The following is a 25,350-nucleotide window of genomic DNA, read 5'->3' as shown; positions in this document are numbered from 1 at the left end:
TGTTTTCCCTTTCTAGGGACAAAATCCAAACACCTCTGTGTTTTGTGATTGTGATGCCAGCACGTGGTTTTGAATTCAGAACCCACAGGGTAATGTGAAAGATTCCAACTCTTCTTAGGATACCTTACAAGGAAGGGTAGCTGACATCTAAGACAAGACATGGGAATGAGATAAAAGGAAGAATACAGGATCAAGATGTGGCTTGATTGCAGCCAGACGACCAGAGCAGAGCAGCATGGCAAGGTTGAGACCCACTTAACCCTACTTCAGGCTGAAGGGTATTAGGACAGACTGGGGATTGGCACAAGCTCAGAGGTGGGCTGAAGCTACTCAGACGGGAGTAGAGTCCACAGACCTTGCCCCTTATGTGAACATACTCCTCTGAGCATCTCACATCAGCGGCAAGATGACTACATACATAGTTACAATCTCATACATCCACACACGCAAATGGTGCTGTAAAAAGGCTCCTATTATATTTTTGAATGCAGTATTTCAATGGTGCAGTGAAAGGCCTGGTAATGACCTGAAGCCGAATATATTAATGGTGCCCCTATTATAGTCTGGAATCCAATATCTAGCAGTTGATACTTTTGAATGCTGGATCTATGATCCATGTTACAGTGAAGAAACCCAGTACAGGAAAAAAAATGCAGTGAAAGATTCCACTTCCAATGTGAAACAACAATCTACAATAATGGGCACAGTGTTGATGGAAGGCCTCCACTGCACACTGGAATGCAGGATTTGTGCTGGAAATACTGAGTCAATGGAAGGCTCCTGGCACATTCAGTAATGCACTGTAAGTGTGGAGAAAGGATCCATGTCTGACATTCTAAAATTGGGATCCTCTCTGGAGATTGCTGTGTTTTCTGTTCTGAAGTAGATTTCTTTGGGAATCACCCTCTGCTATTCTGAACACATCTGGATCCTGTATGGGTTGGATGTCACACTGATGGCTTTTAGAGGGCAGGGGAGAGGTTGTTGAGATGACCTTTTTCAGATAAGAGTGCTGTGTAGGCAGGAGATCACAACTGAATTTTATCAATCTGGACAGGAGAACCTGGTTTGTCCAAAGCAGAGAATTATACAATAATCCTGCATCTTTGCAGCGTGCAGTTGCCTACTTGCGGGGAGAAGGGCCCTCTTCACCATCATTTTTAGGCCTTCAAAGGCTCTCTGTCAGGGCCCTGAAGTATTGTGCTGATCAAGCTACATATTCTGCTTATGCTTCCCCTCATTCTCCAGATTGCCGTTGCTGCCATATGGTGCATTGGCTTTTCACAGGGCCACAGCCTCATGACCCATTCCCATGAAATTTCAGGCAGAAGCTGGCAGAATTCTCACAACAGCAGCCACCAAGCACCTGAAGTGGAATTTCTCCTCCTTCTAACAGTTTTAGATGTACAGGTCCAGATCCAGAGTGCTAAATCTGAATAGCACCAGATTCAGGGGGAAGAGGGAAGAGAACTTGGAGCACAAGGGTAATGAGTGATGAAAGTCCATAAACAAGCTACTTGCCTGCTCACAATACTTGACATCAGGACTCTAGAGACAGAGCTGAATCAAGCCCCTGGATTCAGTCATGTATGACTTTCCTTTGGGTGTGTTCATAATCTGAACTCAGTTTCAAATTTTGCAAACTGGCCCCAATGTAGACCTCTGCATCTGGACCTTGGAATGTTGTTTTTTAATATTCAAATCTTCATCCACATTTCATGACTAAGTTTTATCTCCTATGAATATCTTGCTTTGTAGCTCTACTTGCATTCACCCCTGTCTGTGCACATACTAAATACTTTCCCCTGAAGAGAAGAATGACTTGCACAAATTGCTTCTCAGACAGGATTTTCCCAGCACTTTTTATCAGTGCTAGTTTTTTTAATTCTATATTTCAAAAATCAGTTTCACCACTTCCTTAGTGGTCTTAGCATCAGCATCAGCTCCAGGGAGCCGTTTCCTTCAGTTTTTATGAATACTGCTAACTCAGCTGTTAAGTCAACCTTCACGAGCAACTTTTTCTGATTTGCTTCACTTTGGAAGCCAGACGCTAACCTGTCACGCATTACATTATTTAAATCCGTCTCACACTTGAGGCATTTTGATAGAGTCTTTAAGACAGCAATATTCTGTGTGATGGTTTCACCCGCTTCCCAAGATTGTTTATTTAAATGAAATGTTTCAGCTGTAACCACTACTTAAGGAGACAGGCATTGCTGTAATTTTGTTACAGTCTCCCCAAATGATTTTGTAGCTGGGTTACCTGGTGCCGTCAACAGGTCATTTGCTTTCAGAGGTTTGATGGTATCATACACAAGATTCAGTAGCACATGGTTTGTTCATTTTTCTTATTGTCCATCTTACTGGGATACATTTTAAATGTGTCCATCTAGGGGGTTATGGGTTTACAGTAACTAAAATAGGTTATTTTACAGAGAGTGCAGCAGCATTAACTGTTTCTGCTGTCCAGGACCTGTCAAATATTATTAACAAGGACCTTTCCAGAACACCATCTTAAAAATAATACTGAGAGTAGCAGGGAGTCAGGGAAGACAAAGAATGAAATTGGACTGTTTAAGTGATCACAACTTTATTAGCACTTTCACTCAAAATCACGGGCCAGATTTTTAGCTGGTGTTAATCAACAGAGCTCCATCAACCAGTTCTGGCAGCAGTGAAAGGGAAAAGCAGGAGTTTCTCAGCTATCTCCAGCCTTCCCCTCTTTTGAGGATCAAATTGAAAACATCCTAACATGTCTCTAGTTTAACTCACGCTACTGAAACAAATTTTGCAGCAACTGAAAGGAGATGTGGGGGAGGGCATGAGGAGGTGAATAACACACTACATCCCTCAAATTATTGGACTGCTTTCACCCAGTGCTTCCTTTCATGAGCATGTCCCTTTCTCCAAACAAGGGAAGTATCTCTGGCAAACAAATACTGAACTAGCTTTGGTGTTCTGTAAAGACACTCAGCCAGCACAGCTCTCAGAATGGGTAAAGAAGAAGGCAGTGGAGTTTATGGGTAAAACAGAGGGCTAAGGGAAGTGTACAAGCCTATATACTTTGTATACACACACACCCTTATTTCTACCTCCCAGATCACATGTACACATCGGTAGCCAATTACTTTATCATTCATTTATTCTGTGCTGTGTGATATTGGATTATAAATTTCTAAGATTGATTAGTAGTTAGAAGGAATAAGTATGTCTTAGGTATCTAATTAAGTAGGGCTGAAATGCAAGACCTACAGACCTCAGCCTGTAAGATTTTAGCTTAGTCATACTAGACCTTAGAGTTAAAAATTCTTCACATAAGAGACTAAAGAAAAAAAACACTGCCACAAGATTACAGCAAGAGATGTACCAATGAGTGGTATTGCAACAAATTAGCTGTAAGATTAATATTAGATCACAAAATGCACTAGAGGGATATTTTTTCTAACACATGCCTTAACCACAGGATATAGATTATGCATAGACTCATAGACACTAAGGTCAGAAGGAACCAAAATGATCATCTAGTCTGACCTCCTGCACAATGCAAGCCACAGAACCTCACCCATCCACTCCTATAATAGACCCCTGACCTATTACTGAGTTATTAAAGTCCTCAAATTATGGTTTAAAGACTTTATGGTACAGAGAATCCAGCAAGTGAGCCGTGCCTCATGCTACAGAGGAAGGCGATAAACCCTCAGAGCCTTTGCCAATCTGCCCAGGGGAAAATTTCTTCCCGACCCCAAATATGGCAATAAGTTAAACCCTAAGCATGTGGGCAAGACTCACCAGCAAGAAACCCAAGAAAGAATTCTCTGTAGTAACTCAGAACCCACGCCATCTAACCTCCTTTCACAGGCCATTGGCATATCTACCACCAGTAGTCATAGATCAGTTAGGCAATTGCCAAACTAGGCTGTCTCATCATACCATCCCCGCCATAAATTTATCAAGCTCAGTTTTGAAGCCACAGCACCCTTGTCAGTCTCAGCAGCCCATCCAGAGCTCCTTTTCTTCCAGACTCTGGCCTGGCCTGCTCTGTCCAAGATGGTACAGGGTTGTAACCTGCTCCAGACACAATCATCCCTTCTCAAGCTACTGATTCTACACTGCCCTCAGGCTCTTCTTATATGGGCCTGCTGGGCCCCGATTTGCTGCTCCTCGTAGCCCCTCTCCTAATGGATGTTTCTCATCCAGCCTCCCTAGGTCTCTATTAACCCCTTACTGGTCAATGTGGGGCGGATGCTCCATCACAAGCACATTAATGTGTTGCACATTAATCGGTCCATGTAGACACTGCTGATACTCACTAAAGTTTCCCTAGCATTCTGTAACTTAGTAATGTTTCAAACAGCACTACATTAAACCAAGCTACTAGAAGCTCCATGGACCAATCAATGAGCAATATGTTAGTGGGCTTTAGACATCACACCTTCAAAGAGTACATTATAGGGCCGTGCAGCCAAGCCCTAAGCAAGACGTTTTTATTTTTTACACTGAATAGTAAATTCACAGGATACTTTTTAATTAGAAGTAATTTGCTATAACTAGCTATTTGGAAACATTTAAGACTTTCATTAGGAATCTGGCAGAAGCTGGCTTATGCCAGCAATGAAGAGTCAAACTACTTATATTCAAATTACATAGTGATATCACAGGGCAATATCATTCATTTTGCTACAACATCTGTCTTACATGGAAATGCAACATCACTTTACAGCAAAAGGAGAAACGGCTATTTAAAAAGTGGAAGAGACTCATTAAATGCCAGCTTGATCAGGCGGCACAAATGAATGGGAAAAGGCAAAGATGGAGAATGAAATGAGTGAGAAAACTAGTTGTGAAGTCATATTTAATAAGAGAGGTGCAGTGATGGAGATTTTAAATAGGCCCAGGGCCTGCATCAGATTTCCTACTTTGTGAATTCCATTCAGTAGCACTGAGTTTCTGTTTAAAAACAAAAAATTTCCTTTCTTGCAAACTTCCTTCCACAAAAAGTGGAAAATGTATACTGCAGGAAGATATATCTATTTTTAATATTATTTACAGGTAAAGCACACACTGTTACTCTTTGCCCTTTCCCTATCTGTCTATATCCACTTCTTGTCTCATCCTTGGATTGCAAGCTCTTTGGGGCAGGGACTCTCTTTTCATTATATGTGTGTACAGTGCTTAGCACAATGGGGCCCTGATTTTTGACTGAGCCCTATAAGCACTACTGCAAGATAAACAAATGAATGAACAAAACAAACAAATAATACTATTGAACTCCTCACTAGTCCATGGAGGCATTGCATTTGATCCAGTACCACTTAAGTGCACCAGCTACTCATCTTCTCATCATCTCAGACCACCTATTAAATAATGTAAACAGCCACAAATCTAAGTAATTATCCTCCATCAAGTCCCTCCTTTACACTCTCTTTTGCTGTGATGGTAACAAAAAAACTTGACAATGAGTAGGCTCCTGGTGTGCTGAGACCACAGCCTATCATGCTGACCAACAACAGGTCATTGTTTTCTTGTACTCCCCCATCTATCAGTCTGTATATACTTGGAGCTGGTTACACTGGCAGTGGCAGTCGATGGGAGATACGCAAGCTACATAACCTCCTTTTGGGGTGGTGGATTAATTTAGTCGACTGGAGAACACTCCAGGTCTACACAGACCTGCTCGATCAATGCTGCTGCATTAATGCCTGCTGCCACGGCAGTGAAGACATACTCTTATTCTTTCTTGTTTCATACTTAGAGAGTAACCTCTTTTGGGCACCCACAGGTTTCCTCAAATGCAAATCAAAGTAATTCACTTGAATTTACACCAGAGTAAAGATGAGCAGAATTTGGCCCTGCCGTCTTAGCTTTGGTGGGTTTATTACAATTGGGAGCAAGATCTTACAATGGACAGACATTATAGCAAGGATCATTTGGTTTACTTAGCATTTTACTAGTTGCTAGCATAAATTTTCATGCAGCACAGACAATTGAACTTGTTGATGAAAAGGTGATAATTTAGTTGATGTCAAATAAATAGGACATTTTAAAGTTAATACTAATGCGTAGAATAATTCAATCCATGTTACAGAAAAAGATCAAATAAAAAAAAAGTAGGTGGTGTCTTTTGCTACTGCAAACTTAACTTGTCAGAGCAGTGACTGGCCATGAATCCCTGAAAGGAAATATAATCAAATAATGTCAATGAACATCATACATGATGACAGCTTTGGAAATCTAGCAATGACGTCATTGACATTGCTGCAAAGGCCTAATGCAAGCTTATAATGGAATTCTTTTAATGCCTTAGGGCATATCCAGCCCTCTCTTTTGCAGACTCCAACTCAGCGTGGGTAGAAATCCAAACCACAGACATATCCTCCGTGTGTTCAGAGGCCCATTTCTAAATCTGTATCAGTCTCATCCTTGTCCTAAACCTGCAGGGGATCAGAGCCAGAGCTGAGTTTTCAGATATGGAAGCTATTAATCTCCATCCTAACTATGTATCACTTAGACCAGCTCTCCATCCTAACTATGTATCACTTAGACCAGCTCTCTCTACCCCGTACAGACACTGAACACCTTGACCATTCCTTCCCTAGCACACACGTACCCCTCCCCACTTCCTCCCTCATTCTGTCACCATTAGAAAGTCTTTAAAGAGCGGGAGCTTTCAGGCTTACACTCCTCTCCTTCTTGTTGGTGTCTCTGGAATCATTTTTAGTCAGTGTATTTCCTGCTATTGATGTTGGCCCTCTAATCCAAGGAAGTCTTGGAGGGGTGGTAGTATAAGCCAACTCACGTGTCGGAAGAGAGCAGCAGAGATCTTCCAGCTGCATCCTGCATTCTGATCCTGGCAGCTATTCTACAAATCCCAGAAGTCCTCATGTAAATAACTTGCAATTTCTCATTCCTTCACTGCCAAGAGCCTTTTATCTTCTTCTTCAGGTAACACCTTAATTCTTGTGGCAAGAAGCCTTTTCTCATCAGTGATGCCTTCACTTCCCTGAAATGTTTCTGTATGTTTGGCCTTGTCTAAATTAGATTGTAATCTCTGTTGTAGGCTCCAAATACACTAAATAACATCCTAATGTAAATCTAATTCTTAGTACACTATATGTACATACTGTATATAGAACGAATGCAATTATTTTAAATATGAGTGATTCTGTAAATAAAATCTATTGGTAGTTTCTAGCTGTTTTCTAGCAGTATGAAATATTTATTTCATTTTTCATCATTTAGTGATTTTCTTGGATTGCATTCAGATGCAATTTGTTGGGCCATTTAGTTTTTCTGCCTATATAACATCTGTCACTTCTGGATTGAATCCCCCCTGGCGAGGCATTGGGTTAATTATTTGATCCTTTTAATCCTTTGCTTGAGACATTTTTTTTCAGGGCGGGAGAAGGGGGAATGTCCAGTCTCAAAATAAAATGCATATTTAATGTTTTCAGTCAGGAGAAAAAGTACGGAATCACTTTGTATGTGATTGCAGACTCCTGTTATAATGGGCCAGCTTGGATCTCATCCACTCAAAGATGTCCTTAACAAGCAGATTTGTGGAGTATTAGCCAGGCAGTGCAATCCAACATCAAACTAGACTGTGCTCTCATTATCTATCAATGAACGTTAGATCTGGTTCTTGCTTTAGCATGAAAGTGTGCGACTAAGGCTAGTTCAATTGCATCCCTTCTCCTAACCCCCCAGGAGGATCTGATCGACTATTCCAAGCTGTAGTTAAGTTGTTGGAATGGGCTGCATTGCTTTGGAGACAATATTTACCATAGACTCCCTGTCCAACATTGAGCATGTCACATACCCTCACAGCGCCTTAGTTTCCCCATCTAGAAGAACAGTATTTACCTCCCTCACCAGGGAGTCATGCAGCTTAATTAAATCACTGTTTGCAAAATGCTTTGAGTGCTATGTAGAGCGGACCAAATAATCTGCAGTGAACTGTTTATTCAGTGAATTTAGCCTGCTTGCAGAATATCCTAGAACAGATGGCATGTTCTGTGAATGGATTCATTACTCAAATTTATTCAAGTAAAAATAATACTTTATTGATTGGTAACAAATTTTCTAAATGTGAGCCATTTTGCTTTGTCATGACTAGCCCCAGAAATCACATGGTATTGTTTTTCATTCCTGATTATATGAGCATGCAGGTACTTCCATCACAAATACTGGTATGTGCTTCCAAATTTGTTTTCTGCAATCATGTGTGCCTGTAAATTGGAACTTCCCTTTCTCTCCCCTCCAGACATGCCACACAAAGGCTTGTCACGGCTTCCTCTAAGTGTCTCTAAGGGTGCACATTATCTGGAGGGAGAGAGGGTGGAAATGGAAGCAGGTGGGTCCATGGCCCTGCTCCTCCTCCACAGCAAACTATGGATAATTTTTATTGTATAAGGAAAGAAAAGGTTCTGTTCTTGGCTTCTTTGAGTCTAGATTCTGTATTCCAAGTGAGATGGTATGAATAGGTGGACTATGTGAACGTGGATTTCAGAGAAATTATCCAAAGAAAAATCATCAGTATTGGCAGAGAGAGATTTCAACATAAACATTTCAAATAATTGCAGCAGCATTCCCTTCTTGCTAATTATTTATTAGTGGGAGTAGTGATAGTTGAGACAGTCAAAGCTCTAATGGAACATATATAGAGAGAAAACAGTACAGATGGTGGAGGAATACAATAGGAGCACACATTAATCTTAGACAAATTCCAGAATTGAGTCACTGTCAATGAAAATAATGATGCTGTTAACAGCTTCAATGGAAAGTAGCAGAAATCACCCTTGGCCCCGTATTCCTCCTATTTTTTTTTTTTTTTTTTAAACTTTCAGTTGCACAATCTTCAGCCCTACAGAAATATTTCCCAAGGGATGAGGAATCCTAGCAGCACAGCATTTTAACAATGGTCTTCAAACACTGTTGCATCTGGTACTGAATGTGCTCCCTCTGTAGAATTCATGGTGAAGCTGATGGGAGTTTTGTGTTCAAAGAGCGTGCAGGATCAAGAATCATAGGGAACCAGCCACTGGGTTGGGGAGAATTAGCCATGGGAACTTGACTTTTGTCTTTCCTTGGCTGCACGAATTGTATTTTCCCCTGAAGCCCTCTCTAGCAATTAGGAGTCTTTTCACTGACATCAGATACAGATGCACACAATATCTGTCAATCTGAATTTTATATTCTCTGTGCAGATCATAACCGTAACAGAGAAGTATCCAATCCACAGTTTTCCCTTTAAAATGTGAAGAATCATATGACAGGGTAGTATATAACAAAATTTAAGAATGATGTACCACTGTCCCATATTCACTCATAAATCCACTCTGTCATATTCATGAGGATGTAGACAAAAACTACATTTTGTTTTCATGCAGTTTAACTTATTTCAAACCATTGGGCCACATTTACATTTGTCATTTGTATTCCTTTGCTAATTAGTATGAATTACCATCTTTGGTGTGCAAATAATATACATACAGGAGCCAAATCACATCATTAATGAGATCCCATGGTTAAGCTGCTAGTCAATGACTTGGAGACCTGGGTTCAGTTTTTTGCTCTGCCACAGATTTCTTGTGTGAACTTAGGTATGTCACTTAGGCTGTCTGTGCCTCAGCTCCCCATTGTAAAATAGGTACAACAGTAATGTCCTACTTCACAGGGTATTTTGCTGCCATATTAAAGACTGTGAGGTGCTCAGATTCTACAGGTACGGGAGCCATAAGAAGTATCTAAGATATATACAGTTTGTGTTGGGGAGCCCTTATCAAATGGCAAAGCAAGCAAATTTTTTTCAGAATGGTAGATGGGAGAAAGGGTTAGTTAAAGACATCCTGTAAACAGAAAATAAATCCAGGAAATGTATTCTGACCTGAAGGTCTTTCTCATGAGCCATCTGTAAAAGAAAAATAATAAACATAATTAGCAATTATGGGTGCAACTAACTGGATGTTTTTCTTCACAGACTGGTCCCGCCGAAGGCCTCATGGCCAAACATCATTGGTAATATTAGTGCTTTCGATGTGTATTTTAAGACAGTTTGATTAACACTCAGATGGTTATGTTTTTCAGGTACACTACATCCTAGTAACTGATGGCTTTGTTTCACGTAAGTAAAAAGACTAGAATTCAAGGATGTGTGATAGACAGCAGCTCCCCCCATAATAGAAGAGAGAGGACAGAAGTGATCGATTGCAGTGTTTTATTGCTGATGGAATCCTCCAGGCACTAAGAAAAGCACAATGCAAACAAATATTGTTGTGTGAATTAATGCTTGGTTAACAATTTTGTAATTGTGTGTGCAATTTAGACGCAGTCCTTGGACTCCAAGGAAGTCATCAATAAGACTTAGGTCTGCAGAATTTGGGTAAGCTTTTTGTTGTGGAAGAATGTTTTGATTTCACCATTAGAGATACAGCCAGCTCCCAGTGCTTGACCAAAATAGCTGGGCCTGGCACTGAGCAGATGTGAGGAAACCTACCGCGGGTACCCAGGCAGTGGGGCAGGGGCATCACGTCAGAAAAATTCTGAGCAGGGACGGGGCAAGGTTTTGTCAGTATCCCTGCTTCCACGCCCCCCCGCTGTTGTCACAGCTGCTCGTGGGGGATTAGTAAACTGGCTCCTTCCCAGAGAAGGCTGGGAATGTGGCAGGTGGGTTCTATCCTAGGGAATAGGGGTAGCGATGGACTGGGGGTCAGTGTCTCACCGATGGCTGGCCCGAGGCAGGGGTTGGGGCCTGGCTCATGCTGTACTTAACTCCAGCCCAGGCTGACATTGCTGCTTCCTGTCCAGCTGGCGGAGAGGGGGTGGCACTGGCAATGTGGCAGTTAGGAGGCCTGGCCCACAGCAGCCCAACACAACCCAGGGAAAACACCACAGCTCTGGCCGATCAGGAGCTATGAAATATCTGAAGGGTGAGGCAAATCAAGACCTGGGGGGGGGCAAGTGCCCCCCCACCCTTCCTTATAGCAAATGATGCCTCTGCTGTGGGAGCAGCTGAGAAGGTGCTTCACAGTGGCTACTTCACTGAACTGTCAGGCTAGCTTCTATGGGCCCTCATGCAGCTTCCCTGGCTGAACAGGAGGGTGTGTGCAGCAGCTTCTCTGTCACCTCCCCGTTAACCACCAATCCTCTTTTCTTTTCCTCTGCCCCAGGAAGGGCTAGATTTGCCCTTTAATGCATATTTATATACTGTAGTCTGATGCAAAAGGCTTCATATTTTTTAAATAGGTTAGAAAAAGAGCAGCCCAGCCAGCCAGAGATGTGATGATCTGAAAAGAACTCAGCAGGCTAGGACAGGTTTAGTCTTCTGGGTGGTCAGATTAAACAAGACACAGTTAAGGTTAACTCAGCTGCTCTCATGACAATGGGACCAACCTGCCTTCGGGAGACAGACTGAAACAGATTTAAGGCCTTTGGACTATTACCACAGAATCCTGAGGCAGTCTAAAATCAAAGGCATGCTAAAAAAAGGCTGATGCAAGCTGTGAATTTTGTTAAACTTTCAGTTACATGGTTCAGTCTGTTTTGAGTTGCCCAAGGTTATGCAAGTTTTGATTCAATATTGTTTATGTTAAAAAGGCTTCTGTAAAACTCAGAATGGACTGCTGTGAAAAGCCTAGTAGCTTTCCATGGATTAGGGAAGTTAAAAATCCAGAGCTGCCTACAACGCGTGGCTCATTTTTGCTTTGACAATATGTCTGTACTTTTATTTTCTACTTAAATTTATGGATCTAGGGGGTGTCAGATCTACTGACCCTCAGGCCATGGTGATATTTCTTGGATTTAACAGTGTACCCTACATAATCCTGCATTTGATCTCTTCATTTAACTCTGTATCTTCTGGCTCTTCCCACGGCAAAAGAGGGAAAACTTTCCTTGGGTTCAGCCTTCCAACCTGACCTTCAATGGATCTATCTGAGAAAAGAGCAATGGCTCTGCCCTGATGCTGACAATAACTATCACTCAAATACCACCCCCTCTCCCAAAAAGGCTCACCTGTTCTTTATAACTTTTCCTTGTACTTGTCTTCTTTTTGTCCCAGTTCTGTTGGAGAGGTTGACATGATAAAACTTGTAAATTTTCTGAGTTTTGATTGTGTTTTGAACTCTGGCCCATTCGAATTACACTGGTATACGTTACATCAGAATCAGGCTCCCAATAGGCAACTTACACCACTTTTGAAGTCATTGCTGCAGTTTACCCAAAAGACCTGAGAGTGAAGCTTCAGCTGATGTAAACAGAGGTGTTCCATTGACTTCCAGGTAGCTGTATTAATTTATATTAGCTAAAGATTTAGCTTGTAGTTCTGATTTCACAACCAGCTTTACATGAGTGTCAGTGCAGTGACTTAAGCGGAGTCATTCCTAGTTCACACTGACATAACTGAAAAAGAATAAAACCAGAGACTTCCCAGAGAGATGCACCTCCTTCGTGCACTCAGAGCTAAATTTGACCCTTTGTGTCCTTCATATTTCTCCTTTAAACAGCAGTCATAGCTTTCATTTTCTAGGCCGCCAGGCTCCTGTCTTTGGAACAAGTCCTAACCCCTGGTTCCCAAAATGTCATCCTTTGAATGCTATTATTGCTAGAAACTTCTCCCCAGGTTCCATTTAAATCTGTGTCACAGTTTCCTTTAGGCATTCTAAGCTCAGTTGTGCTCATTTAAATAATTGATGGCTGGTATTTTCTTATCCTTTCCAACACTTACCAATTGTGTTCCTCACTATGACTTCTTATCCATTCACCGAGGAATTCTGTGGCAAAACAGATGGCGGAGCCATGGGATCACTCCTATCATCTTCAACATTTGAAAATAAATCTAAATGGAACATAAAGAGAACTGCAGAGAAAAAGCTCATACCCAAATCTGTCCACTGAGAACCCTGAGTATTATGCATGTTACAAAAATAGGATTCAGTGATGTCTGTAAAATTTATCTGTGGAATGAAAACTAAGTAGAAACCTCTAGAATCATAAAAGGAACAAACCAAACTATAAATCCTTCAGCACAATCTGCAGCATTACTCCAAATGGTACTCAAACAATTTAAATGTTAACATTCATAGATGGAGCTTTCAGTCTTTGCTCCCTAAAAGATCTATACAGAAATATGAGCTTGCTATAATCAGGAAACCTGTGGCAGGGGCACTGCGGACAATTCCTGCTGGTGGGAATTACATAGAATGCAGTAAATACACACCATATTAAAGGATGTGTATTGGGAAATACTAGAAAGTTTTCAAAAAGGCCTGTTTTAACTCCCTGCTGAGTTTGATACTCTTAGGAGGATAAGATATTTTGGTTATGGTTCAGGTGAGCAGTCAAATTCTGAGATTGTTTTCTCCTCCAAGTCACTCTTCATTTTGAAGTTTATCATGCACTAGTAAGGATACAAGAAGAAATGTGGAATAGACTATTTTGAGTTACTATAGTTTTAGTTTATAATTTGTAATACATTAGCTCCCATTAACTCAAGTCAGGAGCCTTATTCTGTTGGAAGCTTTCAAACAAAGGGCCAGATTGTTATGTGATGTAATCCATTTTAGTGGCCTTCTCTTGTGAATGCACAAACAGCTGCACACGCATACACACATACTCTTTTCAAGCACTAACATTTGCACACATGGGTAGTGGGATTACAAACCTGCTTAAAGTTAGACATGTGATGAAGTGCTTTGCTGAATCAGAACTTACATGTATAGAGGTTTTTGTATGTTACACATGAATAGGCAACAAAAGGAAACTGAGCTCACGTTCCTATGGAAAAAAAAATGCTCTTAGTGCCCAGAAATGAGACTCATGTGTTTTGATTTGTCTGGATTTTGTGGTTGTTTTTTAACTAAGAAGGAATATTGTTCTTTTAAATGAAGACACCTTGATAAGCTCTAACTATCTGTCTGTGGATTTCTCTCAGTTACTTTTTTAGCACTTTATTGATCAGAAAACAGGGCAGAGCTGTTGTGCCTTCCAAAGGGAAATAGAATCTTTGCATACAAATATTTTGCTGCATTCATGTTGAACCAAGGCTTCTGATGGATCACTATATGTTTATGAATCAGGTTTGATTTAGTTTATTTTCAATACTAAGGTAGTTTTTGAGAATTGAAAGATTTTGAGCATTGTTTTAAGGAAGAATGCATCTAATTTGTAGGGTGATGTTATGTAACTAACCACCTTTACAAAGAAAACCAGCTCAGGCTGAGAAATAAAATGCTACAGTTTGTAAATCAGGATTAAAATATAAAGTTGTGAAAATCTATGCAAAATTTTAACTATTCAAATGCAAAATCTATTGCATCTTTTTTGCTAACCAGATATTTGTGGGCATTGAATGATGTTGGAGGTTGGAACAGCTGAGTGTCAGCAATTTTCTGATGATGGTCTTTGGAAAGAATACCATAAGAGCACACAATTGTAATTGTTGTCTATCAAGGATTAACAGTATGGGAAAGCATTTACTTTGAGTGCTTCTAAAAGCTTAAGGCATGCATTCAACAAGATACAGAGTAACAGCAGTCCTTTCTTAAAGGCACAACTCTAATTGGAGGGGGGAAAAGGAAAAGTAAATCAGCAACTCCTGATATTTACTAAGTCCTGTCAAATAAAGAGATGGGGACTATTGTTCAATCAGTGCCCATGAATTGTGTTCCCAATCCAATTCAGCAGTCTTTGGTAAATAGCATTTTCCAGTCCTTAATGCAGAAATATCTCATTTTCTAAAGATAGCTAATCAAGCTCAGTTTCAGTGCCATAAAATGCTAGCAGAATATATTCTGACGTTTAGCAATGCTTTTAAGAGCAAAAGAGAAAAGTATATCTATATAGCGAACAGGCAGCTGGCACAAGTGTTGTTGAGGTATTGTTGTCAAGGAGCTTCTATTTCACGTTAGTTTTTCTGTAAGCTTTTCATATGTTTCTTAGTCTTGTTTAAAGAGGCATCAGAAAAAGTATAAAAGGTTCTCAAGGGAAAGTGAAAGATTTTTGCATTCTTTCTCGTCAGTATTATTTGGAAAGGGTGCTAATTAGCTGTGTCCATAACTTAAAAGAAGAGGATACACAACAATCTAAAGAAATGCAAAATATACATATAAAACAATTAGAAATATTGGCTAGAAGAAATGGTTTTAAGATGACTCTCTCCACATTAGAAGATCAATGTAATACAGGATATTTGTCCTCTACTCATAAACAGATGGTGTTCCCCATTACTATTTAATACCAGTTTAAATTACATTAAAGCTTTTCTTATATCATTAAGATTTTGTTGCTTGTAAACTAGAAGATTACAGACACAACACACAAACATATACATTGGGGAGGTGTCAATAGCAACTACATTGGGCTGTGTCAAGGTTGCAAATCAAGCAGCAGTAAAATCTCTCTGCTTTACAAATTGCTCAAGTTCATCATTGACATACAGATCAATCTCAGCTCACCTGTTCAATATCATATCATCTAAATGCACTCAGAGCAGTGGGTTGTGTTGATGGGAAATACAGTTGTGACTTGGGCAACCTTAATTCTAACTTTATAAAGGTTTGTGTGTGTTATATGTAATAATGTAAATTATGTGTGCCTGTGTCTATAAAAGAGAAATCGATTTGCTGCCTGTAGCAGGTTTGCACATGGCCCTCCTGCTGCTCAGGTCCTCTGCTCCCACAAACCACACAGCTTTGTGCTCCCACCAGTGTGCTTTATTTACCAGTTATTACCCACCGCCATATATTGGCGCACACAGTCCAGCCTCATGGTTTCAGCCAAGGGGCAATCACCCTCCTGCTGTGGCTTCTCCCTTTTAGGCTGTTTGCCTCCTCTTCTGCATTGCTGTCCTGTGAGCATTTATAGCGCCTGGTTAACGAGCCTGACAGCTGCTTCCTATTGGCCCACTCCTTGCAGACTTACTCAGCCGGCTCCAATTCTCCCTCCATTAGGGTTCCAGTGACGGAGGGCTGGCTCAGCCTATTTTCACCCAGCACCCTGTCACACTGCCTTCATTAAGAAGAATGGCAATAAAAAAGAATGCCCATAGGACTTAATATAAAGATGGTAGGAAGAGAATGCCCAGAGATATTAATGGAGAGAGGACATTCATTTTAATATGTCACTTAAACAGAGATACTTACAGTATAGAGGACCACGCACATGACTGAGGATTTGCAGAATTGGAATTGGTGTCACCTACAACATACACAATCATTATTCACACAGGACAATTCATACCTGCATCCAAGCAGGGACCAGGTAAAGATGGCTTCCCTATTCAGGGCTTCTGTCAACTGGTGGGGTTCCCTGTCACAGGCAGCCCTCTCCCACTTCTATAGCCCTTGTTGGGTTTATGCCACTGATTAATAGCTTGAATTCAAAACAGTCTCAGTCTTGCCTCTTCCCGTCCATGATCCACTCTCTCCCTCTTCTGGATCACCCTGTATCCAACCATGACAGGGCTCATGGACTTCTGCAGGGGCAGTGCAATGCGGGTGAAACCAGCACTGTACCACTGTACTGTGCCTGAGACAGTTACATTTCAAGTCACTTTTTTTGGGAGGGAGGGAGGAAGGTATCGCTTTTTTAAAAAATCAATTAAATTTATAAACAAAATGCCATTTCAGATTGGAAAGTCTAAATGTTTCATTCTGAAGTGGCCAAAACAACAATTTCAGTTTTTTTTAAAAAAAGAAAATAAACCTTTTTTTTTTTTTTTTTTTTTTTGACTTAAATTATTCACTGAATTTGACCTGAATTCACGAATAGATCCAGTGCCCTGGAAAATGCATATTTTTTCTGGCAAATTTACTAGTCACAAAAGAAAAAATAATTGCCCAACTCTAGTCATGACCAGCTCACAGAGAGGAGAGCACATTTTACTTGCCCAGTGTTTCAGGAAGTCTTGTGCACTATCTCCAACATTGGCATGCACCTATAAGGCAGAAAGGAACTCAAGACATAATACACAGCAAAAAGGGCAATAAACAATGGCCAACTCCACTACAGCCCCTTTGCACTGCTCTGATGGACCATACAAAGGGGATGCAGTTGGTTTAATTGTCCTCCTGAGAATTCAGATGTTATAGAACAGATAGGAATTGCGGAATTTGCTTTATATTTGTATCTGAAATATATACAGTGTAGGAAACTCTTTGAAAATGGTGATCTTGTTCAAGGGGATGGACATAATCTTGATATGTTTTAAGCACCTTCCAACCAAAAGCAAACTCCCTAGCCAGGCACCAAAGTTATTTTGCTACTTTCATGATTCCCCTGTAGGATGACCAGATAGCAAGTGTGAAAAATTGGAACAGGGGGTGAGTGGGTAATAGTTGCTTATATAAGAAAAAACCCTGAATATAGGGACTGTCCCTATAAAATCAGGACATAAACCAGCCAAGGAGGAGGATAGCCCTTGAAGAGCAGCTCTCCCACAAACAAAGGTATGCTTTAACCCCTGATTTTCTGTGGTGGTCTCATTCTAACTACTAGTGGACAAGTGACCACATCACAAAAGGAATTCTTATTGGCAGTTTCATCAGAGAAGCCAATCATGAAATGGGTATGGTAGCTGACCTGTTCTCACACTACCTCTCCACCTGGCAATGACACTTGAAAAAACAGGGGGGAAGGCAAGTTAACAGGGCAGGGCACGTCCTTTAAACAAGTATTAAATTCCCATGGAAGAAAAAAGGGAAATGAGACTGAAAGCAAGCACTCGAAATGGAGAAACAAAGATGTCAAAATTCAGACAAGCAATAATGGAAATGAAAATGTCTACTGCTGAATAAAAAGCACACTGGGAAATTCACATAAGTGAGAAGAACAAAAATGTGGGAATGATGATGCTAAAAGTTAAATTAGAGGAAGATCAAGCAGTATATATACTACTGAGCAACAAATAGCTGAAAACATTTATAGAAATCAGAAAAACATGGAGAATCAGCAAGGACAAGAAGATATATGAGAGATTTAAAACCATATAGCCAATGCCATAGGAGGTGGTTTAAGGCTAAATCCTGGCCTTCCCTATGGTAGCAGGTGGTAAATGATAGATTTCTGGCTTCACATGCAGCACAAGAGTGGTATTACCTTGGCATGGATTTGTGGGGTACCATTTATTATTGCTTACCATTGGAGCAGTTTACACTGGACACATGCAGTTAATTGAGCCACAGGCTGATCAGCTTGATGGTTAGGGATGCCAATTAAGTCTGAACCAACTGCCCCTGAGGACACGAGGCCTGATCCACAGCCCCCTGACATCAGTGAAAAGACACCCATTGATTTCAGTGGACTTTGGAGTGGTGCAAATCAACCATGTATTCCTCTAAGCATACTCCTGTGTGCTGTGGAGGGATCATGCATGACTGCATGCATAGAGAAAATGTCTCTTTATCTCCTCTGCTCCCCTTGGGCCCAACAATCCAACATAGGAGCATTTAGCTCATTTACTGGAAGAATAAAATAAGAAATAGAAGTATACACTTAATAAAGTGAAGCCAGAAAATAAGAGATGTTACAAATATATCTGGAGCAAGGGGTTGAGAGAGACTGCAGGTTTCTGGAGGGATGGTGAAGTGAATTTAAAAGGAAATGTGGCTAGATAAAGGACGAGGAATAACTTTTTACTTTTAAACAGTCACCAAGAAGACCTGGTGAAAATAGATATTTCGCTTGAAGGGAAATTATGTGATCCTGGGAGTCATGCTAGAATTGATAATGTAGAAGTTAGAGACGCTAAAAACAGAGAAGGCTTCTGGACCTGATGCCCTGCAACCCTGAATTCTGCAAAAAAAGAAGACGGTGATATTAGGTTCTAATAATACATGGCACTTGTATCTTGCCTTGTACACTGTAACAAAATTAGTACTCCTATTTCAGGAAGCGCTAGCAAAGATGCATCTGCACATGTGGTAGCAAAGGTGAAGGCAACGGATAGACTGATGTTTATACTACTGTGTGATGAAAACCTACTGTGACACAGTAGTATAAACACCTGAGCCTGGTCACTGGATCAGATGTGTACTGTACACTGGAGCTGGATGAATTATTTCCTGCAGACGTAAATTCACTAAAAAGTGTTTTTCTGGGGGGAACAAAACTATTCCTGAATTCAGATCCAAATGGGCGAATATAGCTTTTGCCTAAAACATGGGGGGAAAAGGTCAAGAAAGTTGAAACAGTTCATTCCAGCCATTTCAAAACAAAACACAATATGTTTTGATTTCTCATTTCAAAATGTTTTGTTCAAAAAAAAAAAAAAAAAAAGTGAAAAATTCCAAAATAATCCAAAACAAAATGAAAAAAAAAAAATCATTTGGGGATGAACGAAACCAAAAAATCAATAATTCACTCAAATTTACTGTAGACACATCCTAGGACCGTAGAGAGCTTTACAAACATTCGTTCATTTAGCCCCATTTAAGATGGTAAAGTAAGGCACATAGTGGTTACAATAAATACCGTATTTCCCCATGTATAAGACACACCTTTTTTCGAAAAATTTGGGGTCTAAAAACTGGGTGCGTCTTATACAGTGATGTACTTACCGGTGATGTACCATAATACATTTATTTTCAAATTTCGGGCCCCAAAATTAAGGTGCGGCTTATACATGGGAGCGTCTTATACATGGGGAAATACGGTAATAGCCCAAAGTATCTGTGGCTCACAGTGCACCATTGACAGAGCTGGCAATAGAACTCAGGAATCCTGGCTCCTACAGGCTTGGGCTAAACATTAATCCTTACTCTTAACTAAGCAAATGACCTAAGAGAGGTCTTTTCATTATTATGGTATCAGAAAGGTTAATACTGGGCCAAATCCAACTACCTGCCAACCTAGGAGTATTTCCTCCCCATTCTGGGTACTTGTCATACTACTACCAATTGCCTTATCTGCCTGCTTCAGCCCTCAACCAGTGACAGCACTACCCATCACCATGCTCCTTTGTCTTGATTTTCTCTCTTGCCCCTCATCGCCATGAGGGTTGCTCTTTCATTCGTACGGTACTATCCATCTGAAATTCTCTCACTTCTTCCCTCTGAGATGGTGTGGCACTTTCACTCCTTAACCTCACCTTCCCTTCCCTTTCCCTGTAGCTTATACCTGACTCACTCCATAATGTTTTTTTGTGAAACCATGTATGAAGGCTGTTCTGTAGAAATAAATTATATTTTACTGGCAACCACGCACATGACTGTAAGAGAAAGTAATGGCACAGAATTTTCAAAGGGTTAGTCTGACCAGAACTGGAGGACTGTGCACACAATTGTGTTATATGAGTGAAAGAGATAAACCAAGGTGATAATAGTCCCCAGAAGTTATAGGACTGATGGGTGAGGGATTAGGAAACCTAGCTGTTGTTTTTTAATTCAATCTCAGTGTTTTAAAATCTTCACCATGAAAAAGAATTCCCCATGATTATTATGTTTGCGAACGAATGAATCAAAACATTCTGCTCAGAGCTACCCAAATTGACAAAAAGATGTCTTTGAAAGGCCTCTCAAAGAAGCCTGAAGAGATGCTAAAAAAAATTCTCAAAACCCAACAACTCTCTCTATAGGGATTCACCAAAAAGAAAATATTATGAGGTTTATATATGACCCGGTTTCCCTATTCAATTTGGTATTATTACCTGCCTGAATACATATAGTCAAAGCAAAGGAGGTGTTATGATGCAGAGAAACCACCCATCAGCATGAAAGGGATTAAAGAGATCCCTTGGGCCCAGCTAGTCCCTCCCAGTTATACCTGCAGCCAATACCAGGCCTGGAGGGGAGAGAAAAGGAGAGACTGGCTCAGTTCAGGGCTGACTGGCAAAGAGGCAGGAGCTAAGCAGCCATCAGGAACAGAGCACCATCTTCCTGGCCAAAAGAGAAGAGGGAAAAGGCCTAGGAGCATCCAGCCTAAAGGGAACTTGGGTGACCAAAGTGTGGAGACCTTGTGGGGGTTCTAACCTCACTGAATTTACAGCAGTTCCACACAAAGGAATCTGGTACTACAGCAGGACACCACCCAGGGTCCACCATGGGGCACTACTAGAGAAAAGCCACCACAGGAGCCAAGCCCTAAACTGAAGCCCCTACTCAGGGATTGATTTATACAGGGCCCTATGCTGGGACTTGGTAGAGTTGGGAGGGCCCAATCCACCTACTCCCCTGCCTTAAAGACTGAGGCACCTCAACCGCAGAAGCAGGGGGCAGGAAGTCAAGCACTTCAACGACTAGGCCGACTGGCCCTCCAAGCCCCTGTAACAAGAGACTTAAAAGGGGATCCCAGGAACAGTGAAACAATGACACAGATATTACATATCTCAGATATCCTGCTTTAAGTAAATTAAGACAATGATGGTGGGCCATCAATTTGGGAAAATAGTTCATTTGGAAGCTGTCAGAGACAGAGTCAGCATGCAGCAAGGGTGACACACAGACATACTAACTCAAAGTCAGATTTGCATCAAGCAAGCTGTAAATTGGAGTCCAGATGAGAATGGGGGACACCAAGATTAATTCATGTCCATCTAAGATCTAGAGAAGAATGTCAAGCACAGTTCAGACAACATGCATATAGATCTCTTTATTATTTTTAAATCTACTTCTCTAAGCTCTGTGTACCATTTGAGCAAATAAATCATACTTGCTTTTGGTGAAACTCCTTCTGTGTGATTGCATACTGGTACTAACCACAGGTCCCTGAAGGAGAATTCTGGCAGAGTCCAAGCCCAGTTGAACTTGCTGGTAACAGAATTGGCAACCAGGAAGATACAACCTGGAGACCCAACTGGAGAGTGGATTGTAAGACCCTATACCAGAAAAAAGTGGAGTGTCAACTGAAAGGGTTGTACTTGGGGCACTGGAAAAGGGGCCCAGAAGGGACCGCCAACCCAGAAACAATGACAACTCTGATGTGGAAAACAGAATTAGTATTTTTCCTCCTGATCCTTTTGGCTTATTTAGTACTTCTCTTTGAGAACTGTGGATGTTATTTGTTTGTGCTGTATAATTATTCAGGAGAGGCTGTAATATCTCATTAGATATCCCAATAAACGGTCTGAAAAGGCCCATGTTAAAAGATACTGTAGAAATTTTGATTAATTAGAAAAACCCAGTGGTGACATATGACAATTCTCTTTCTCAGAGAATGAGTGAGTAATCTCCTAGAAGCAAAAAGATGATTACCCTTACCCTTGAAGACTTCTCATTTGGGAGGATCTGTCATTTCTTTATTACAAATAATTGGTTTAGTGAATGAGAAGACAGTCAGTCCCTTTGTGTTCTTCTGTGTTATCACTGTTTCTTTCGGGTTGGCAACAACACTGACCTCATGCCATTCATTTATCTTGGATTTTTTTTAATTCATTACAGATACACTGAACATAGCAGCATCAGTACCAGAAGTTACTGTGACTGAAGGTCTAGAAGCAAAGGTCTTCCTTGTAGCAACCTGCGTAGAACTTGGAGGAAGGAGCACAGGTTTCAGGAGGGAAAAATTTGGAGGAGGCACCACAAAGTCAGTGTACACATGACTGGAATGCCAATTGCAATTGCAACTGGATCATCTCTGTAAATTATTCTCTTAATAAAGAGCCAGTTTAGTTTACAAACACAGTGTCCTTTCATTGTATGACCCAGTATGTGGTACATGAAACAATCCTGCTAAAAGGAATATGGGTTAAAGTGTATATAAAAAGAAAATTAACAAATAGTAACCAGCAACGCAGACAGAGGTGCTCAAATTAACAGACATAAGAGGCATTAAAAAGACATCACACTGAAAATTCCCTAAAGTTCAATTGGTCAACAATAGATTCTAAATCCTACATTTTTAAAATTCCAGGCTCTAGCCAAGCATATGTTTTTGGATTTTTTAGAACATGCAGGTAATACATTGTAACTTTGAGGCACACAACTGGTAGGAATTACTTATGTAAATTAAACTGCATGTGGAAGTGTGATATACCCTAAGGTGCACATACAAATGCAGATAGGATTATGAAAACTATCCCCTTGGTATTTCCAGTTTGAGTTATAAGGGTAGCTGAATGTGAAGCTCTTCCCTTTCATTATCCATTGTGACAGGGCCAGACCTGATGGCTATAGGACAGTGTTGGAGGGTATATATATTAGCCCCAGGGTCAGCAAATCCTTGTTCCCTGGGTGATTCAGCTGGGGTTACTCCAGGGCAATTAGACCAATTAGGCCAGCTGAGGCAAATTAAGGGGCTTGCCCCCAGCAGTTAGAAGCCTCCCTGTCAGGCAGATAGGGGCAGCTGAAAGGGTGTTGAGAGGGGGAGCAGCGCAGCTACAGAACTTGGAGCGATTGCTGTTGCTACCACAACACAAGGTACAGGAGTTCAGGAGAAGCCCGTCCAGGCAGGGCTAAGGGTTATAGGTACAGAGACCTGAAGGAGGACCCAGCCGCTCAGACAACTGAGTAACGGAATTGAGATCGAGTGACCTCACCCAAACAGGAGAGGATCACAGAGACAGAGAGAACCATGGCGAGGAAGGGAGGGAAAAACCCTTGCCCCGGTTCCAGGAAGCGGGCCACCAGCAGTGGGGCCAAGGACAGGTGACCCAGGGAAGGTAGTAGCTCTCACAGACTAAGCAGTTTGAGGCTACTCCTCACAGAGTCCCTGGGTCAGGGCCTGGGGTAGAGGGTGGGACCGGGCTGCCCCCCCCGTTCCCACCCAGCCATACCACCAGCGTAGCTGAAAAGGGTGTAGGATCCGCAGAGGGCCAGAACAGGCCTCCCTCGCTACACCATATAGATACAATGTAACCCACTGGTGAGTGTGTTACAGCTCCCAGAGGTGCCCATCCACAGAGAATATGAGTTGTTACAGCCCTCCATTATAAAGACTTGAGTCTTCAGTTCAAACTGTTTCAGCTTATGCTTTTTAGGTCTAGAGGTCTCCAGTTCGATCCCCAGTATGTCAGCCAAGATGGAGACCATCATGTAGTGGGGGCTTGTCCAGGGTTTGAACCATGTAGGCCTCAGATGCTTGGATCACCTTTCTTTGAGTAAAGGAAGTATGTAACCCAGAAGAACATGTGAGGCCAACAGCAGTTCCAAAACCTGAAAAACTTTAACCAAGAAAATGGAGCCCACATAGATAATTGTAGGGGCCCAATCTCATCAGAGTCAAAGGAAATTTGCCACTGTCCTCAGTAGGAGCAAGAGGAAGTTCTAAAATGGAGGTTAATTGAGAGTCACTACATGGCACAATTACAGATAGTGTTGTGACTTCTTTTTAGCGTTAAGAAATGCCTATTGACACTTGTAAAACAGTTCACTTTGTAATATGTTGTGTATCATCCCTAAATTCTGTGTCTGAATTATTAGGTGTACAGAAGCTGCTGCTTAGAGGACATACTATTTTACAGTGTTGCCAAATCTCACTATTTGATCATGAGTCTCACAGCATTTGGTGGTTTTCTTAACTTTCATTTTAAAGTATTTTTCCAGCTCTCATGGTTATGGAGAAAAGTTTGAAAACTTGATCTGAGTTTATCCTATAGGCTCCCAAACCAGAAAGCAAAGAAAAACAACCTGACATTTTATTATTTAAAAACTGGTCATTTTTAAGCCTTACTCATGATCTTTGAATACCTGGGGTTGACAGTCCTTGCAAACAAGAGGAATGTTCCATGGCGCTAAAACTTTATATGGAATGCTCGGAAATATTTTGAAGCATCTCCCATGGGCCCAGTTCAGATCCCGTTAAAATGAATAGAAATACTCCCATTGACTTAATCAGAGTTGGACTAAGTCTACAGCCATTTATGTTTCTTTCATTTTTGACCATGAGGCTATTTTTATTTAACTCCATAGTCTGACACCTTATTACTTCTGTGATCACCACCTCTCTCTCTCTTCTAGTTCAGCTGATTCACATTGAACTGCCAGATACCAGGATTATGAAAAGATGTTTACGATGGCATTGATTCAGTCCTAGCAGTATTCAAAATGTTATGTGTGTTTTCCCTGCTGGTAATACGTTGTAACTGTGGATCTTCTGTGGAATCTCTCATGTGCAGTGGTACCAAACCTTGGGTTGGCAGAGCACTAAGGCTTCATGGGGTCTAATATGCAGGCCCCAACTACCTGAATCATCGTGCTTCTCCCAGGGTCTCAGATGCCCTGCCGCTATGAGCCAGTTCCCCCAACTGTCTTCCCAACAGCCTACAAGAAACATTCCTGCGGGTAACTCGTCAACCTCAAGAGCCACAGGAGAAAAGCAGCTGCAAATTCACTATCAGCAGATTCACCACATTGCCCTCTGTGGACCCATCAGCCCTTGGCTGATACCCATGATATCTTCTGAACAACAAAGTGGGGGAAAAAT

General features: G+C 41.2%; 1 long non-coding RNA gene across 1 annotated transcript in view; it reads left to right on the top strand.

The window, feature by feature from the left end:
* The window catches only part of LOC137164552 (uncharacterized), a 150,363-nt gene extending 127,818 nt beyond the window's left edge, over positions 1–22,545 (top strand). Inside the window, exons 2-3 of the long non-coding RNA XR_010923101.1 lie at positions 10,084–10,120; positions 22,368–22,545. This is a non-coding gene — a long non-coding RNA (uncharacterized lncRNA). The remainder of the gene's footprint in view (positions 1–10,083; positions 10,121–22,367) is intronic.
* The last annotated feature ends 2,805 nt before the right edge of the window (positions 22,546–25,350 follow it).

The sequence above is a fragment of the Emydura macquarii genome, unplaced genomic scaffold, assembly GCF_026122565.2.
Source record: "Emydura macquarii macquarii isolate MOO-44397 ecotype Brisbane River unplaced genomic scaffold, CSIRO-AGI_Emac_v2 contig_2676, whole genome shotgun sequence".
Lineage (NCBI taxonomy): Eukaryota > Metazoa > Chordata > Testudines > Chelidae > Emydura > Emydura macquarii.
The sequence above is the reverse complement of the archived record's forward strand: the minus strand, read 5'-3'. Positions and strand labels throughout refer to the sequence as shown.